Source organism: Bombina bombina, chromosome 1, assembly GCF_027579735.1.
Source record: "Bombina bombina isolate aBomBom1 chromosome 1, aBomBom1.pri, whole genome shotgun sequence".
NCBI classification, from domain to species: domain Eukaryota; kingdom Metazoa; phylum Chordata; class Amphibia; order Anura; family Bombinatoridae; genus Bombina; species Bombina bombina.
The window spans coordinates 810,339,779-810,353,608 of record NC_069499.1 but is presented as its reverse complement, the minus strand read 5'-3'; positions in this window follow the sequence as shown (position 1 = coordinate 810,353,608).

Sequence of the window (13,830 nt, the reverse complement as noted above, 5' to 3'; positions counted from 1 at the left end):
GTAGTGCTAATGAAGCAAGCTGGGTATATTAAAAGTGGCCCAGCGCACATACCACTCCGGTGAAAGATGGTCCAATGTATTCAGAAGGTTCAGATAAAAAATTCAGGAGACTCCAGATATATATAAAAAACACTTTATATAAAAATATAACAGTGTACAATAAAAATCAGTAGAATTCGCTACGCGTTTCTCAGAGCTACCACTCTGTTTCCTCAGGCAAGTCCTGTGTGTTTTGCTGACATACAGAGCCTACTGTGTTTACTTGCTGCCCTCCCTAGTCTATGAGCCACGACTCATATGTGTTTAACCTTTTTTTTTTTTTTTTTTTTTAATTTTTTTTTATTGAGGTAATCGGAAACAATAACAATAAAAACTCAATGGACATCCATGTACATATATGATATTGTGATTACATTCAGAACAATGTGAATAGAACTACCACACATATTAGTGTTGCACATCTGTTACATAAAAAAGATAACTGTGAAAGAAGTAGTAGACAAAACAACGTTAGGTATACTGAACATATGGAGTTTGAGGTTCTTTTTGATTAGCCTTCAGTCCCTCTCGCTACTAGCTGGATCACTTATAGAACTAGAACTAAGGAGAGAGAAATTATTAGGAAGGGAACTAAAAATGATACATGTGGTCACTTTTAGACTTTGTGAATAAGTATTGTATACCATGAGCTGGTGCTGCAGTATACGTATATATAATAAGTGGTAGTATATGGAAATAGTTATATAGTACAAATATCTAAGGATGAAACCTCATTTTTATAGTCTAGTTAGGATTCCATATTTTACTCGGAGGGTCACTTTTGGACCTAAAGAATCTAATAAAAGATAGCGAGGGAAATTGGCATTTGTGCAGCCACTTTTGGGCCTTAGTAGTGGTTATAGGAAGGGTAGTCAGCGGGCAAGAGCCGCTTTGAGTGAAAAAAAGGGGGGGGGGAGACGGGGGGCGTGTCGTGTTAACAAAAAATAATAGTTTACGTATGACTAAAAATATACCGAACAGTAAAATGGTTTGTTGTACCTCTACTTTCTATTATTTTCTGTACTTAATTTCTCCTAAAACATCCACAACATATGCGGCCTCTTTGGGCCTTACTAGGCTTATGAACAGCGAAGAGGAGGATTGGCATTTGGGGTAGCCACTTTTGGGTCAAAGAAAAAGTGGTGGGAAATTAGTTACTGAAATGGAGAAGTAGAATATATAGTAGATGGTATACAGTGCTCAAAAACTAGGTACTGCTACGTATTTAGAAAATGTATATATGAGGAAAGCTACAGAGAGCTCATGACCAGACAATACCACACCACTGAGATAAAGGTAATCTATATGTAAACATAGAGATTAATTATCTTACAAGTAAAAGGAAGCTCGTATGTGTTCTTTATGTTATTACTATGATAGTCCCCCGAAGGAAGTAGAGTACTATTATGGAGCCATAGGTATTATATGCACTAATTACTATCTAATACTTTCAAAGTCAGCACATATGGTACAATAGGAGATTGCTATGCAACAAAATAGGATACACATACACATACATACACGTGTACATATATATATACACGCATACCTACAGACATACTAAGTGCTTTAAAAGTGCCACTCTTGTGAAGGAATATGTTTTAACAGTTGTGAATAGGACATATAGTGCTTCCTGTGGTGGGTTATTTTTTACGAGCGATAGTGGTAATCAAAATAGAGAGCTAAATATCTAAGGGGGGTAGCCTTAAAGAATGATTTACTAGCGTAGTGTAAATTGCAAGTGTCCAGAAAGTTAGATATCTAGAGGAGGCAGCATAAAATACAGACATCCTAGTGCAGTGTAGTATATCTGTGCCATAGGAGTAAGAAGCTAGACGTTAATTAAAAGAGTAGTGTGTCCTAAGAGTGTAAGTAGCTGTAATGAAATGGAGAGCTTTTGTTTATTATGAGATAAGGCTGAATTTATAGTACAGGTAAAGATGTTAGTAAAATTAGGGGGGTGGTGTTAGTGATATTATTGTCATTAGTACCTAATGGGGTAGAGATAGATATTATAAGATTATCAAGTATCTGATAGTTAAGCTTTTGCATTAGCCATGTGGATAAGAGCATAAAACACAGGATATAGAATACAATCAACCAATAGTAATAGATATATACATAAACATATATGCACAGGCAAAACTATGCCCTTTAGTAGGAACATTATTCTATATAGCAGCGTTACAAAACTTTTAACAGAAATATGTAAATATGTAAGATGCTACGGCAGACTTCCTAACAGTTTTGAGAGCTCACACTTCAGTATACAAAATGTAATATAACATACCGGATATGAGTAATATAAGAGTGATTTAGGGACCTGGGATGACCAGTGCAATAAGGCTATGTGGTGTTAGGAGGCTGAAGAGGAAGAGCTGCAGAGATTAAACTAAACATTGAAGTAATTAACAGCCCTATTGCGTTGGGAGATCCCAGCAAGGGGATTCACAGACCTCTTGTGATTAGTGCTCCCAGGAGCTGGACATAGTCTTAAGTGCAGGGTTATTGGGTTAAAGCTCCTATGCTCTGCAAACTAAGGCCTAGATTTGGAGTTTGGCGGTAGCCGTGAAAACCAGCGTTAGAGGCTCCTAACGCTGGTTTTAGGCTACCTCCGGTATTTGGAGTCACTCAAAAAAGGGTCTAACGCTCACTTTTCAGCCGCAAATTTTCCATACCGCAGATCCCCTTACGTCAATTGCGTATCCTATCTTTTCAATGGGATTTTTCTAACTCCGGTATTTAGAGTCGTGTCTGAAGTGAGCATTAGAATTCTAACGACAAAACTCCAGCCGCAGAAAAAAGTTAGTAGTTAAGAGCTTTCTGGGCTAACGCCGGTTCATAAAGCTCTTAACTACTGTACTCTAAAGTACACTAACACCCATAAACTACCTATGTACCCCTAAACCGAGGTCCCCCCACATCGCCGCCACTCGATTTAATTTTTTTAAACCCTAATCTGCCGACCGCCACTACGTTATCCTTATGTACCCCTAATCTGCTGCCCCTAACACCGCCGACCCCTATATTATATTTATTAACCCCTAACCTGCCCCCCACAATGTCGCAGCCAGCTACTTACAATAATTAACCCCTAATCTGCAGACCGCAAAGAGCCGCCACCTACATTATAGCTATGTACCCCTAATCTGCTGCCCCTAACACCGCCGACCCCTATATTATATTTATTAACCCCTAATCTGCCCCCCACAACGTCGCCTCCACCTGCCTACACTTATTAACCCCTAATCTGCTGAGCGGACCGCACCGCTATCATAATAAAGTTATTAACCCCTAATCCGCCTCACTAACCCTATAATAAATAGTATTAACCCCTAATCTGCCCTCCCTAACATCGCCGACACCTAACTTCAAACATTAACCCCTAATCTGCCGACTGGAGCTCACCGCTATTCTAATAAATGTATTAACCCCTAAAGCTAAGTCTAACCCTAACACTAACACCCCCTTAACTTAAATATAATTTAAATCTAACGAAATAAATTAACTCTTATTAAATAAATTATTCCTATTTAAAGCTAAATACTTACCTGTAAAATAAATCCTAATATAGCTACAATATAAATTATAATTATATTATAGCTATTTTAGGAATAATATTTATTTTACAGGTAACTTTGTATTTATTTTAACCAGGTACAATAGCTATTAAATAGTTAAAAACTATTTAATAGCTAAAATAGTTAAAATAATTACAAAATTACCTGTAAAATAAATCCTAACCTAAGTTACAATTAAACCTAACACTATACTATCATTAAATTAATTAAATAAAATACCTACAATTACCTACAATTAAACCTAACACTACACTATCAATACATTAATTAAATACAATACCTAAAAATAACTACAATAAACTAACTAAAGTACAAAAAATAAAAAAGAACTAAGTTACAAAAAATAAAAAAATATTTACAAACATAAGAAAAATCTTACAACAATTTTAAACTAATTACACCTACTCTAAGCCCCCTAATAAAATAACTAAGCCGCCCAAAATAAAAAATGCCCTACCCTATTCTAAATTACTAAAGTTCAAAGCTCTTTTACCTTACCAGCCCTGAACAGGGCCCTTTGCGGGGCATGCCCCAAAGAATTCAGCTCTTTTGCCTGTAAAAAAAAACATACAATACCCCCCCCCCCAACTTTACAACCCACCACCCACATACCCCTAATCTAACCCAAACCCCCCTTAAATAAACCTAACACTAAGCCCCTGAAGATCTTCCTGCCTTGTCTTCACCTCACCGGGTATCACACCGATCCGTCCTGGCTCCGATATCTTCATCCAACCCAAGAGGGGGCTAGACATCCATCATCCGATGGCTGAAGAAGTCCAGAAGAGGGTCCAAAGTCTTCATCCTATCCGGGAAGAAGAGTAGATCCGGACTGGAAACCATCTTCTTCCAAGCGGCATCTTCTATCTTCATCTGATGAGGACCGGCTCCATCCTGAAGACCTCCACCGCGGACCCATCTTCATCCGGCGACGTCCAACTGAAGAATGACGGTTCCTTTAAGGGACGTCATCCAAGATGGCGTCCCTCGAATTCCGATTGGCTGATAGGATTCTATCAGCCAATCAGAATTAAGGTAGGAATATTCTGATTAACTGATGGAATCAGCCAATCAGAATCAAGATCAATCCGATTGGCTGATCCAATCAGCCAATCAGATTGAGCTCGCATTCTATTGGCTGATCGGAACAGTTCTTCAGTTGGACGTCGCCGGATGAAGATGGGTCCGCGGTGGAGGTCTTCAGGATGGAGCCGGTCCTCATCGGATGAAGATAGAAGATGCCGCTTGGAAGAAGATGGTTGCCGGTCCGGATCTACTCTTCTTCCCGGATAGGATGAAGACTTTGGACCCTCTTCTGGACTTCTTCAGCCATCGGATGATGGATGTCTAGCCCCCTCTTGGGTTGGATGAAGATATCAGAGCCAGGACGGATCGGTGTGATACCCGGTGAGGTGAAAACAAGGTAGGAAGATCTTCAGGGGCTTAGTGTTAGGTTTATTTAAGGGCGGTTTGGGTTAGATTAGGGGTATGTGGGTGGTGGGTTGTAATGTTGGGGGGGGGTATTGTATGTTTTTTTTTACAGGCAAAAGAGCTGAATTCTTTGGGGCATGCCCCGCAAAGGGCCCTGTTCAGGGCTGGTAAGGTAAAAGAGCTTTGAATTTTAGTAATTTAGAATAGGGTAGGGCATTTTTTTATTTTGGGGGGCTTTGTTATTTTATTAGGGGGCTTAGAGTAGGTGTAATTAGTTTAAAATTGTTGTAAGATTTTCCTTATGTTTGTAAATATTTTTTTATTTTTTGTAACTTAGTTCTTTTTTATTTTTTGTACTTTAGTTAGTTTATTTCATTGTAGTTATTTGTAGATATTGTATTTAATTAATGTATTGATAGTGTAGTGTTAGGTTTAATTGTAGGTAATTGTAGATATTTTATTTAATTAATTTAATTATAGTGTAGTGTTAGGTTTAATTTTAACTTAGGTTAGGATTTATTTTACAGGTAATTTTGTTATTATTTTAACTAGGTAACTATTAAATAGTTATTAACTATTTAATAGCTATTGTACCTGGTTAAAATAATTACAAAGTTACCTGTAAAATAAATATTAATCCTAAAATAGCTATAATATAATTATAATTTATATTGTAGCTATATTAGGATTTATTTTACACGTAAGTATTTAGCTTTAAATAGGAATAATTTATTTAATAAGAGATAATTAATTTTGTTAGATTAAAATTATATTTAACTTAGGGGGGTGTTAGTGTTAGGGTTAGACTTAGCTTTAGGGGTTAATACATTTATTAGAATAGCGGTGAGCTCCAGTCAGCAGATTAGGGGTTAATAATTGAAGTTAGGTGTCGGTGATGTTAGGGAGGGCAGATTAGGGGTTAATACTATTTATTATATGGTTAGTGAGGCGGATTAGGGGTTAATAACTTTATTATAGTAGCGCTCAGGTCCGGTCGGCAGATTAGGGGTTAATAAGTGTAGGCAGGTGGAGGCGACGTTGAGGGGGGCAGATTAGGGGTTAATAAATATAATATAGGGGTCGGCGGTGTTAGGAGCAGCAGATTAGGGTTACATAGGGATAATGTAAGTAGCGGCGGTTTACAGAGCGGCAGATTAGGGGTTAAAAGTGTAATGCAGGGGTCAGCAATAGCGGGGGCGGCAGAATAGGGGTTAATAAGTGTAAGGTTAGGGGTGTTTAGACTCGGGGTACATGTTAGAGTGTTAGGTGCAGACGTAGGAAGTGTTTCCCCATAGCAAACAATGGGGCTGCGTTAGGAGCTGAACGCGGCTTTTTTGCAGGTGTTAGGTTTTTTTTCAGCTCAAACAGCCCCATTGTTTCCTATGGGGGAATCGTGCACAAGCACGTTTTTGAGGCTGGCAGCGTACGTAAGCAACTCTGGTATTGAGAGTTGCAGTTGCGTTAAATATGCTCTACGCTCCTTTTTTGGAGCCTAACGCAGCCTTTATGTGGACTCTCAATACCAGAGTTATTTTAAAGGTGCGGCCAGAAAAAAAGCCAGCGTTAGCTACGCGGGTCTTTACCGACAAAACTCTAAATCTAGCCGTAAAGGAGCTGCACCAGGGCCCAATGTTAACAACAATACATTTAAGAAAATTATGCCTAGTATTTGAAAATACCCCATCAAGAGGTTTCTAGCAAGGACTCAATCATCCACAATACAGAAGAGCATTAATAGTTAGACAGACAGTATGCATATTTATTTCCTCTATACATCCAGTACAAAATACAGTTTACCATGTTAGAAGGAGTCTCAGAAGTATGTCCGTATATTAATAAACTATGAAACATCTAAAACCAAATTAGGAACTACTGCGTTGTGTCATTTGTAAAAAAGCCTTATGTTCGTGGTCGCGGCTTCAACAGTACAGACTTTGAGAGTCACCCCACTCCTGCCTTTACCCGGCAGCTTAATGGGAGATCTAATTCAGGTTGCGGTAAGGGACTGCATGGTGTATGGGTCTCTGTGGGAGGATTGACCCGTTGGGACCACAGTAGTGCTCTCGTTGGCGGCTCCATTTTAAAGCTGCGCCGCATCGTATCCTGATCTTCTTCCCATGTGGTTGGCACATGTGCAGCTGAGGTAAAGGCCGAGCCCGACTCATTTCTCTGGGCTACCGCTGGACGTTTGCCAATGGGATCCCTCACCTCCTCTACTATGGGCTGCACCGGGTGAATCACTTCCCCCGCAACAAACAACAGGGAGTCTTTCATATGTATTCGGAGAGAGGTAAGTGAAGCTGCAAAGTCCCGAGGATGACATGGGAGAGAGGTTGTTGAGCATCCTGCGGTAGGAATCAGTGGATCATGTAGAGAGTTGTAGGTCTCTCGCGGGGATCCCCATTCCTCTATGAGAATGTTGCGCAGGTTGAAATAATGGGTATCCATTTTGGCCTTGAGTTCCCGCAATCTGAGAACAAACTCTGCCTCCGTTATATCTGTTCCATATTGTAGAGACATATTTCTTCCTAGAAGTTGTCAAGATGGTGAAATATAGCTGATCACTCAGGGAGGTCAAGAAGGGAGATAAGAATTAGTTTGATGCGGTTTGCAGTTTGCTTCCCAATAATGTCAGTTCTAGGGTTCTTTTCGGAATAAAAGTGGCTGATATGAATGAGTCTTCAGTTTCCCGTACATAATATATGTTCCAACAAGAGATATACAGAGTTTATCTTAAAGAATATTAAAAGTTAGGTTGCTAAAGGCACGGAGCTCTCAAATATGCTGCCATCCATATCTGAAGCCTGGACACGCCCCTGTGTTTAACCTTTTTTTTATTTTCCCCCCCATAAAAATAATTTAAATCATTTTTCTAGTGTAATCTGATAGTATTTTCTATCAGGCGTGTGTGTTTATCTGACTTACAGATCCCACTGTTTTTAATAGCTGCCCTTCCAAGGCTATCAGCCATGACTCATATGTATGTGCTTAACCTTTTTCTTTAAATTCCCAAAAAAAAGTATTTAAATCATTATGTTAGTGTAATCTATTTTTATTTTCTATCAGGCCTGTGTCTAACTGTCTATCTGACTTACACAGCATACTGTTGTTAATTGCTGCCCTACGTAGCAGCCAGCCAGTGCGACCACTCATATGTGCATTGCACTTCTTAACATTATTTTAATATTAAAATCTAAAATTTTAAAATATTTTGCTAGTGTAATCTAACTTAATTTTCTATCAGGCCTGTGTTTTTGTCACTTACACAGCATACTGTGTTAAATTGCTGCCCTACCTACCATCCACGACTCATATCTGCCAGCCTGTGTGCCAGGCCCAACTAGCCAATTAGTGGCACCAATCATAATCCTTGTAACAGTATCAAAAAAATTAAAATTCATAATTGTTTGGAGTGCAAATATTCAGTCTACTAGTGCCATTGAATTGCAGTTTCCTCCTGCCTGCCAGCCTGTGTGCCAGTCACAAACTAGCTAATTAGTGCCACCAATTCTAGTTGTTGTAAAAGTATTGTTAATCTTTAAAATTCCAAATTGATCGCTTGTGATTCATCAGTTTGCTCGTGCCATTAAATTGCACTTTCCTCCTGCCTGCCAGCGTGTTTTCCAGGCCCAACTAGCCAATTAGTGGCACCAATCATAATTCTTGTAACAGTATCTAAAAATTTAAAAATCTCCTAGTGCCATTGAATTGCATTTTCCTCCTGCCTGCCAGCCTGTGTGCCAGGCCGACTTTCAAAATATTTACACCAATCATATTTGTTGTCACAGTATTTTTAATAATTAAAAATTTAAAAATTTTGGTAATTGTTGTTCTGAATCCTCAGTTTGCTCGTGCTATTGAATTGCACTTTCCTCCTGCCTTGCAGCCTGTGTGCCAGGCCCACCTAACCAATTATTTCCAGCAATCATATTTCTTTTAACAGTATTGCAAAAATTCTCAATCATCACTGTTTTGACTGTCAGTATTCAGTCTCCTAGTGTCCTTGAATTGCATTTACCTCCTGCCTGCCAGCCTGTGTGCCAGGCCGTCTTGCCAACTATTTACACCAATCATAATAGATGTCACAGTATTGTTACTAATAAAAATTAAACATTTTTGGATTGTTGTTCTTAATCCTCCTATTGCTCGTGCCACTGAATTGCACTTTTCTCCTGCCTGCCAGCCTGTGTGCCAGGCTGACTTTCAAAATATTTACACCAATCATATTTGTTGTCACAGTATTCTTAATAATTAAAAATTGAAATTTTTGGTAATTTGCTCGTGCCATAGAATTGCACTTTCCTCCTGATTGCGGTGCGTAACACTTGGAGTTTGCTCTGTCACTGTGATGCGGTGGTAACCCTTACACTACCTGATAGATACGACATCATAACTGATGTTTTAAAGCACGTTATTGCAAACAATTTGGGAATGTTAGTTGATTTAGGCCCATTATGGGTTAAAAGAAGATTCTGCATAAACTATGTAATTTTCCATGGGAGTTTTGCCATGGATCCCCCTCCAGCATGCCACAGTCCAGGTGTTAGTACCCTTGAAACAACTTTTCCATCACTATTGTGGGCAGAAAGAGCCCTTGTAGGTTTTAAAGTTCGCCTGCCTATTGAAGTCAATGGCGGTTTGCGCGGTTCGCGAACCAAAATTTTTAGGTTCGTGACATCACTAATGAAGACTTCTGCCCGTCTGGAGGACCACTTCTGCCCAGTTGGGTGAAGACATCTCACAGAAGGATTGCACTGTCTTCTCTCGTCGTCCTTTAGGAATCTTCTTATGTTGAACCTAATTCATTTTTTTTTGTTTAAAGTTGAACATATTCGTTCCATTTTATAAAAGGTGTTGCTTACTTTAGGGATGAAGGACTCTAAGAGTTCTGAGTATACGCCTTTTAAAACTGTTTCTAAAACCTTGTGTTTTTTCTTATTCCAAATGCTGTTTCTTAAATAGTTTAATGGGAATGGTCTAAGACAGGTAATTATTTTAATCCTTCTACAAGTTTTAAGTAATTATACCCCTGACCGGCATTTAATATTGAACTGAAGGAGACTGTCCCTAAAATATATGGGTGATATGGTAGAATCAGCGCTAATTTCAACCTAATGCCAAATACAAATAGGGTCCCTCTCAAAAGAACCCTGGGTAGAGACAAATGGACTGGAGAGTATTGGCGCTAAAAAGCTAAGGTTAAATGATCTATAAGTAGAGGATAAAATCTCACAGTGTATTATTAAAAAAATTCCACAATAAAATTACTAAAATTCAGATATATGGGTAAATAATTTTTTTTTTTTTTTTTTTATAATATTTTTTTATTGAGGTAATAAACCATAATAATATAACAAAAGCATGTGTTCAGGCACATATTGAGAGTGGTAAGGGCAAACATACATTCCACATATATAAAATAAACAAAGTTTAGTCCAATCCTCTAGGCATTAATATCACTATTGGGTTTGTGGTATCTACAATCATGATACTGTTAACGCTATAAATATCAGGGAAAGCTTTAACTGAACCACATAATAATATCAGCCATGGAGAAGTAGGATCTGGTAGAGGCCACAATAAAATATCCAAAACCTCCGCCACATCACTTGTGAAATTTAAATTTGGTGGACTTAGAAGATGTATGATAAATGTTAGTGACTGAACATGCTGTCGTGGTGCCTCATGTTTTTTAAATTTTTATTAGAAGTGAAATAGATCTCTGAGTCGCTACCCCCATCTTCATATAGTTTGTCTATTTAAGATAAATTAGGGCATAATGGGGAGCTAGCGGTTTTTATCTTGTTGGGGAAAAGAAAGGAAAGAAATACAGCGGGCAAGAGCCGCTCTAATTAAGAAAGTGATAGAGGGGTGTGGAATGAGGGAGGGGAAGGGGGGGGCGAAGGTAAGGAAGGGATGGGGGGGTAAGGAAGGGATGGGGGGGTAAGGAAAGGGAGGGGGGAGGGAAGGGAATGGGAGGGGAGGGCGGAGCCAGTTAGATTGATTATCTAGTGGGACTTCTAGTGCTACAGGTCTTTCGGGTATAAGGGAGAAACTTTGTGCTAGATCAGGTGGTGAAGGTACTGCTTAATGTTACTATATATGCCTTCAGAAAAGAAGTACAACTGAAATCTTGTAGGCATCATAAACTCTAGGTAAAGAGCATGCCATACTTGCTCTAGAGTGTGGGTTAATAGCCTCACAGTGCTAGTTTAAGTAGGGTAAGGAGTAGATATATAAATTGATGTAGTTACCTCTAGAGTAGGGAACACCTAGTGGGTAAGCATATGTAAGAGGCCTATGGGCAAATCTATAAAAAGTCCTAGCCTGCAAGATGATAGCTAATGTCCCCATATCAGTCGATTTAAGTATCCTAGCTTCAGAGACAGCAGATAACGCATAGAATAAAAATAACCCTGTATTTAGGCAACAATAACAAGTATTCAAACAAATAATAGCAGTTTCAAAATGTGCCTTCTGCTTAGAAGAAACGTTAACTGCTGTGTGATAGTATATTTTCAGGAATTAGAACAGATTACTGTAAGAAGGTATTAAACATAGAAGAGCAAAATAACATTTAAGGACCAATACATAAAGGAACAGGGTAATATTGCTAAATTAGAGCTAATGAAGAGACTGTGTCCGTGTAAGTAAGTAGGCACAGCACTTCCCATGAACAAGAGATATCATTAGACTGGGGTGCAGACAGTGCATAGAAAATTAATTGAACAACATAACTGTAAACATTGCTATAGGAACATAGAGCTAAGTTCTTCATAGTATATTTCGTTTAGTTACAGTTTTGGGCTCATCCTGGAATAGAAACCAGTAAAATATTCTCACATAAATTGAATAGGAGCTCTCAGGACTTACAGCGTGTGGGATGACTGAGCCCCTCAGAGTGAGTTCGTATGACCCTATCTTTAGCCTACCCCTACAGGAAATGATAGTCTCTCTCTCCTATTAAGGGCTTCTGAGGAGTCCGGGTAAGTGAGGGACTTTGTGAGAAATAGCGCTATCAGAGCATATAGGCTGAGGCCAAGAGTGTTGGTATCCAAGATGTGTGGGCCTAATATGGCGGAGTGTATGAATGTGACAGACCTTAGTCTTCCTATATGTCCCCAACGATTCCCTCCGACGCCCATCTTATTGGGCTTGAGCATGTGAGTGTTCCCTGCGGGCTTAGTAGATAGTCTATTTTCCTCCAACACCACCCCAATCGGCCGCCTCGGAGTAGGAGCAGAGCACAGAGCTGCGCCCGAGGCAGGGAGATCTAGAATAGTTTCCAGTGTCTGAAGGGATGTGGGACGGGAGCCAATATTAGTAGGCCTCTCAGCGGGAGTAGATAAGTCACCATTGTCTCCAAATTCTCTATCCTCTTGCGAGCTTGGTTGTTGCCAGACGCGGTCTTCAGCAGGGAAAGCAGTGGCTATGATAGGATCATCTCCAGGAGCGCCCGCCAAGTCCTCACTGTCTAAAGACAAACATCGGGTGAGAGAAGCAAATTGCGCGTCCATGCGGTGCTCCAAAGCGGCAAGTGCGGCTCTGATTTGTAAGTCCATTTCTACCTGCAGTTAAGGGTTCTAGGTTAGACGTAGATTGGGATGAAGAACAGGGTACATGTGCTGATGGAGCCCAGTATTAAATTGTTCTAGCTGCAGTGGTGCGGGTAACGGGCCTTTCAGTCTCTAAGGAGTAATGGCGTCTATGATTCTGTTGCTGTGATAGTGTCAACTCACCTCTCTCAAGGATCGACTCTGCTAGTGGGCTCAGGAGCTGGGTCACCGGGGTAATAACTAAATTGCCTCCTCTGCTTTAGAGACTATGTTCCGTTGTAGGCTGTTAGCAGTTAGATGGCGATCTGTATGCAGTCCGGCTCCCAGGGTAATTACCCTGCTCTCACAAAAACTGTATAACAGCATCTAAGCAGAGCTCCCATGAAATCTGTGGGACTGAGGTCTAAGTAGTTTACCCTAAACATAAGTTTTGGGGGATTTAGATGGGTTTTGGTGTGTAGTTTGAGCAGAGCTCTCAATACCTGCGTCTGCTCGGCTTCAAAGTTGGCTCCGCCCCATGGGTAAATAATTTAATAAGTCATAAGTACATGAAAAATAATAAATAATCAGATCATAAATCTACAATAAAACCATGTATCTAGATAGATACAATCTAGACAGACTCCTATAGATGTGTGGACCACACCAACCTCTAGAGATGAGCTTGATCAAGCAGATTACAAAAGAGGGGTGTGAATTATAAAGGAGTGCTAAAAACAGTCTAAATCAGATATTATATAAAATATAACACGTAATAAAAACTGATAATAAATATAAACTCTGATAAAAAATATCTAGCACATAAAAAACAAATAATTAGTATATAATCAGCATAAATTACTCAAAAAGGGCTTATATGTGCTGTTCACTCTAGTAACAGCCAGTTCACAGTGGGTTAATACAAGACAAATGCATTATTAAATAGGCTCATGACTCACAGTTATTATGAAGAGTAATGAACTCTCATATGCCAATGATCTTGCTCCTTAGAGTATAGGATCAATCTTGAGCCGCATATGAGAGTGGTACCTTATTGTAAATTTCGGCCGGTTTGTAAGGTCACTCCTATATGTGATAATAGGTAGCTGGGTAGGAGTTTAAAAGCAACAAGCTCCTGCTTCTTGAAGAGGTGATCCGATACAGCTCACTAGAAGCGGCGTTTACGCCTCCTTCTCACGTGTGTTCATGACGTCACTTGTAGAATCAGCTGGTTTTCACACTGC